This window comes from Leptopilina boulardi, unplaced genomic scaffold (genome assembly GCF_019393585.1).
Source record: "Leptopilina boulardi isolate dan_hultmark-lab unplaced genomic scaffold, ZJU_Lbou_2.1 LbouV2_40, whole genome shotgun sequence".
Taxonomy (NCBI): domain Eukaryota; kingdom Metazoa; phylum Arthropoda; class Insecta; order Hymenoptera; family Figitidae; genus Leptopilina; species Leptopilina boulardi.
Window position 1 is genome coordinate 83,061 of NW_026137974.1, and position 6,685 is coordinate 89,745.

Sequence of the window (6,685 nt, forward strand, 5' to 3'; positions counted from 1 at the left end):
ATGAAGGGCATTAAGGGGGGTGGGTGGGAAGGGAGTAAGGGGAAGACGAGTCTCGTGAGAGATATTGCCGCTATGAGAAGAGTTGAAGGAGTGGAGGAGGTAGGGACTTTTAGTGACGGCAGTAGCAGCACTGACCCATGGAGTAGTGGGGGATGAGGGGGGGAGAGAGAGAGAGTAAGTCTGCCGAGACGCGAGCCGTAATCCCCTTCTCCGCTTCGTGGCGCACGCCGTTTTTCTCCCCCCCCCCCTCCTCCTTCTCTCACTCTAAAGTCGCTGCTTCTTGATATGTATTGGGGCCCCATGCCCAGTGTAGTTGGCGGCGGCACCAGCAGCAACGGCAGCAACAGCAACTGTACACGCGAGCCAGACGCGCGCGCCACCGTACGTGCCTCGATGCATATATATATACTTATTGCATTTGTGTGCGTACAGGCGTAAAAGAATCCTAACACATATGAATTCCCCAACTTGGAACAGGTATATATATATATATATATATATATATGTGCCATGTTCTCCTCATCGCAACTTCTCCTGCAAAATTCCCTTTTACATCCAAACGCAATATGAGCCAGTCGACGTTCGCATGCATGAAAAATACAAATTTGGCCCCCGGGCAATCGCATGTATTCCCTGGAGTTGCAATATAATAATAATAATAATAAACAATGATGTTTAATTATTATGAACGAATTTAATAAATACATAGAGGAGAGTGGTCAACAATGGGCCACTTCTTTTTTTAATTTCTATATTTATAATATTATATAGGTATAAATAGAAAATAAAAATTAATTATAATTAAAATTAAAATAAAAATTATTAATCTATTCAAATATATTTCGCAATTGTTAAAAAACCATTAAATATAGATGTAATACAAAAAAATTGCGGGAAAAAATTTCTTTCTATTTTGATTGGCCGCATATTGTCACGTGACTGAAAAAATGGCCGCCATCGATAAGAAACAGCTGATCTCTTTCGTATTTCAATATTTTACTCTCTAAAACTGAATTGGTAAAAATGTTAACTAATTTAAATTAGTAACTCACTTTTTTGCTTTAGAATTAGTTAAATTTTACTACAATTGTTAGTGAAAGTTATACTAATAATTAGTAAAAAATTTTACTAATTTTAAAGCAAAAAGTGAGTCACTAATTTAAATTAATAAACAATTTTACTAATTCAGATTTAGAGAGTGAATACAAACAAAAATAATTTAAAACATATAGTATAATATTTCAAAATTACATAACACTACTACATCGCAGTGTTTTTTTTATCATAACCTAAAAATTCTGAAATTTTTTTTGTTTCTAATTAAAATACCTATATATATATATTTTGAAGAAATAAAAATTTTAATTTCAAAAAATTAATCTCTCTTCCAAAAATATATATTTATTATTATTATTATTACTGTACTAATTAACACTCGCGATGAAGAATTTCACAATTTCTGACCCTAAAAAAAGATAATGTCTCAATTTTATATAAGAATTCCGAAGCTTGTGATTGATTTCAAAAACATTATTACCATAAGCTTTCGCATCCATCAAAGTGGGACCCATCGATATTCTCGCACTAAAGGAATGCCTATAACGGAAACAAAAGAAAATGCTAATTTCAAAAGACAACTTCATTATATATATATATTAATAGGAATTAGAATAAATGTTTCCTCTTGCCAAAAGAATTCATATTGTATATAAATTTTTGGCGATTGCCGATAAAATAGTTGGCTATTTTTTTTCTCTTTATCTTTAAAAATTATATTTTTGTTTTCTCAATGTTTATTTGTTATGATTTTATTATTATTATTATTATTATTTAAATTTCTAACGATTATTATAATAAATTATTATTCATCAAGAAGGCCGAAAAATAATATATTATTAATCTTACTATTATTATTTTTAGTGTAATCATTATTATTATTATTATTATTATTATTATTATTATTATTATTATTATTATTATTATTATTATTATTATTATTATTATTATTATTAATATATTTTGTTTTTATAGAGACATATTAAAACACAGAGTTTAACCGCAAGAAAATTTAAGGGGCGAGTGATGAAATATTTTTCCGATTGTTCCAAAAAAAAGTTGAGAAGGAAACTGTCAGTCAAGTTAAAACCAACATTTTAAAATATATACTAAATAAGACACAAAAATGACACTAAATGCCGATCATGGATTTTAGGCGATTTGTGTTGCGAACGGTTCAAAGAGGTTTAACATTTTATTTTTTTGGGTTGAAAAAAAAAAAATTCTTAAACAACGTTATAAAACTATCATAAACATAAACTATAATTTTTTTATATATCTCTTATTTTATTTTTTGTATATATATATATATACACAAAATTTTATGATCATTCTCGCGCATATCTTTACACGCGCACGATGACGAAATGATGCTGCGTGAAAGAGAAAAACCAAAACCAAAAAAAAAAAAAAAAAAAAAGGAAAGAAAGAGCAAAATGAGGGTTTCTCTGTGGAAAATCGTACCAAGAAGGGTCTCTCTCTCTCTCTTTCACTCTCGACACTTTGGATAATGGTGGTACCTGCACTTTTGCGGTTGGAAGATTTGTCGCGCAGCAAGGAACTCGTTGTCATGTCGGTACTTAAAGAGAATTCCCATTGCCTTGAAAACTTATAAACCCTGATGCTCAAATGCCTATACATAATAATAATAATAATAATAATAATAAAATATATATATATATATATACCGATGAAAGAGGACTCAACACCAAAAGAAAACCAGACCATTGGAATAATATATAGAGAGAGAAAACGAGCGGGTTGACAATAATAAAAATAATGGTATAAATAGTGGATGTTTGCGAAATTTCAAAAATGAAAATATGAGAGTCATCCTCCGAGAAAGAAACCGCGCTCATATACTATATATATTCCAAGTGCGGTGACCAATGTACCTTTACAATTGTATATCAAAAGAGAAAGAAAGAAAGAAAGAAGGAAAAAAAGGGATATAACTTGAAAAATTTCTCGCACTCTTGCCAAAAATTTAGTGATGCTCTCAAGAATTTCATTTTTTTTTTAACCTCGAGAAATCGTGAAATTCCATTAGTTACTGATGAATGGTGTGTTATAGAATTTTATTGATCATCGCGCGCGCTTTCGCCATGTAAAATTTCAAATTTGTAACGTGTGACAATTTTTTTTTTTTTTTTTTTTTTTTTTTGAAAAATGATCGATATAAAAATTGAAAATATTTTGGAATAAAGAGCATAACGTTATGGAATTTATTTTTGACTGTGTGTGTGAGATTATTATTATTATTATTATGATAGTTACTATTATTATTGTTATTATTAATATTATTATTATTACTACTATTTTCATTATTATTATTACTACTATTTTCATTATTATTATCACTACTATTATTTTACTATTACTGTTACTACTACTACTATTTACTACTATTATTATTACTACTATACTATTGTTACTAATACAATTTTTACTACGACTATTGTTACTGCTACTACTATTAATACTATACTATTACTATACTGCTACTTCTACTATTGTTTTACTATTATTACTACTATTATTTTACTATTACTACTATTACTACTACAACTATTTCTGTTATTGTTACTACTATTATTACTATATACTATTACTACTACTATTATTTTACTATTATTGTTACTACTATTACTATTTGTTACTACTACTATTTCTGTTATTGTTACTACTATTATTACTACTATTACTATTATTATTGTTAGTACTATTTACTACAACTACTACTACCACCACCTATACTAAATACTGATTCTACGTTACTATAATTCTTTTGAATTATAAAAAAAAAAAATTACGATTGACTTTTCTAATAATTTTCAGCAAATACGATTTGGTTTTCTATAAATAACCCTTTTTTCTGCATCAGAAGCTCCGCCAACACCTGAAATAAACAATACATTTAGAAAGTAAGAAATAAAAAAAAAATTATGGAAAATAGAAAAACTTACCCGATACGTCCATTTTTTGCAACAAGTGATCCGTCACCTAAAAAATAAAAAAATAAATATCAGTAATAAAATACAGATTAAAGAAAAAAAAAGCTGTATACCTTTATCTTTATTGAATTGATTCTGCACATTTGATTCCTAAATTTGCCATGATACGATATATATTTCTTTACTCCAAAAATAAGTCTACTACTCCGAGTGTGTGTGTAATATCCGCTTCCATCCATCTGAAACAAAAACTAATTCATTATCAGTAAATGAAAAAAAAAATAAAATTACTTACCTATAATAATTAAACTGAATTAAAGTTGGGGTGCCGCCATGACAGTTAAGCTCACGAAGCCAGGGCCGTAGTTTGAATTTTCTCTGGGGTACTATTGTACCCCAGTTGCGTCATCTAGAGTGAAAATAATTAAATCAGAAGATAAATAAGAAGAAATGGTAAAATATGTAAAGGAAACAAAAATTATTATTATTATTATTACACAAAGTTTTGGTATTATAATACAGTCCCATTGAAATATATATATATATATATATATATATATATACAATTTGTGAAGTAATGCTTAACAGACCGTTTAGCATAAATGCTAAGAAGGGATCTCTCCATAGGAATTAGTGTAATTTTGCATATACGACGAAAAGAAAAACGAAGGACAGAGAAAATACGACCTTACCGAAAAAGGGAATAGTGGGCGGGGTGGGGGTGAAAGGGGGGAAGATGTGCGACAGGGGCAGGACGTTGTCTTGAACTGGACACCCCGTCGTGTGCCATAAATGACAAATCTGTTTAACCGTAAAGTATATAAGGTACCCAAGATAGAGAGAGAGAGAGAGAGAGAGAGGCGTTGTCGTCGCTGGTCAGTAACCAAAAATAAAAAAAAAAAAGATTTCTCGCAACAAGTGTATACCAAGAGTTGCAAGTGTAAAAGCTTAACACACTATATCCATAAAATAAATAATAAACCGTCCCCCATAGAACAATACATTTATATATATGTATATAGCATAGGACAAAATTTTTCTTTTTAAAATAGATATACAAAAATTTTGATATTGTCTATAGATAAAGCAAAATTTTTTTTTTTCTTCTCCTTTTATTTTATATTTTGTATATCTACTTTTTTTCCTAGTTTTTGTATCATAAAATTTATTGCCGGTTTTTGGTAAATATACATATATATGTTTATATGTGTGAAATTTTTTTTACTAGCTTAATACACATTTATTGAGACGCGGTTTTAAAATATATTTCATGATTTCATCTTATTGGAGTACTAAAAATACTTTTTTTTACTTCTGTATACATATATTTTACATAATTTATTTTTATTTCATTACCTATATTATTTTTACTACTATTATTATTATTATTTTTATTAGTATTATTATTATTATTATTTTATTATTATTTTTATTATTATCATTATTATTATTATATTATTATTTTTATGTATATTAAATTAAACCTATTTTTTTTTCTAATTCAATTTCTGCGAATATATAATTAAAAAATTTTGCAGTTTTCCCTTTTTTTTAACAATAACAATAATATATAAAAATTATGGAAACATTGTTAATAATATACATTGCAAACACGTATATATACACCTGACAACGAAATAAAGAAAATTATCTTTGGTTACAAAAAAAAAAAAAAAAAATTTTTTTTCCATTTCATCCTGTTTCTATTTATTTATATTTGTTAAAAACTTGTTGCAGTAATGATTCATAAATATTCATGAGAAAGTATATATATATATATATATATATATATATATATATAATGCCATGTGTCGCGCGTGTGCCTCGTCCGGGATCATTTAATAAAAATAGGCTGAAAAAAATTAACCAAAAAAAAGAAAGAAAAAAAAAAAAAAAAAAAGATTGAAAGCACGCGACTTGAAAATATCGGAAAATAAAAAAGACCAATATAATAACGTTTTTATATATGTATATATAATGAAAAATCAAATCGTAATAAAATTTTAATTTTACTAGGTTATGTTAAATTTAAGTTCACTTTTACAAGTAATGCCGGTAAAGTAGAATAATGTATATTATCTTTTAGGCGGTAAATTTTGAAATTAATTTAAAGTATATATATATGTATTTCTAATTTTAACAATCGTTAACATAACCTACAAATTCTTTATTGTGATTAAAGTTATAGGCTTAGAACCACAATAATGGTATTAAAAATATAATAATAATAATAACAAAAATTATTATTATTATTATTATTATTATTATTATTATTATTATTATTATTATTATTATTATTATTATTATTATTATGATTATATATTATTAATACTATTAATAATAATTTTAATATGTTTACATTATACAGCAACGTTATTATTGCAACTCAATAAATTCGAAACCTACATGGAAATATAAGTTAAGAAAAAAAAAAAAAATATACTATAAAAATATTTATAATATTTATATAATTCAAAAAATAAAAGTTTCCCACGCTGCCCTTTAAGTATATATATATATATAAAGAAAACAAAAAAAAAATTAAAAATTTCCATAATTGAAAGTATATAAATAAAAAAATTTTCATTTTCATATAAATATATATACAATATAAAATTATGAATGAATCATCATCATTAAGTTTCCAACTAAATTGGCAGATGTTTCACTATGGG

The 6,685-nt window shown here is 26.6% G+C and overlaps 1 long non-coding RNA gene across 1 annotated transcript; it reads right to left on the reverse strand.

Moving 5' to 3' along the window:
• Positions 1 to 4,203: 4,203 nt before the first annotated feature.
• LOC127289253 (uncharacterized) lies at positions 4,204 to 4,860 on the reverse strand. The gene is made up of 3 exons (XR_007844144.1): positions 4,703 to 4,860; positions 4,306 to 4,419; positions 4,204 to 4,249 (listed from the first exon to the last, which is right to left on the reverse strand). It is a non-coding gene; the product is annotated as an uncharacterized LOC127289253 (long non-coding RNA).
• Between the last annotated feature and the right edge of the window lie 1,825 nt (positions 4,861 to 6,685).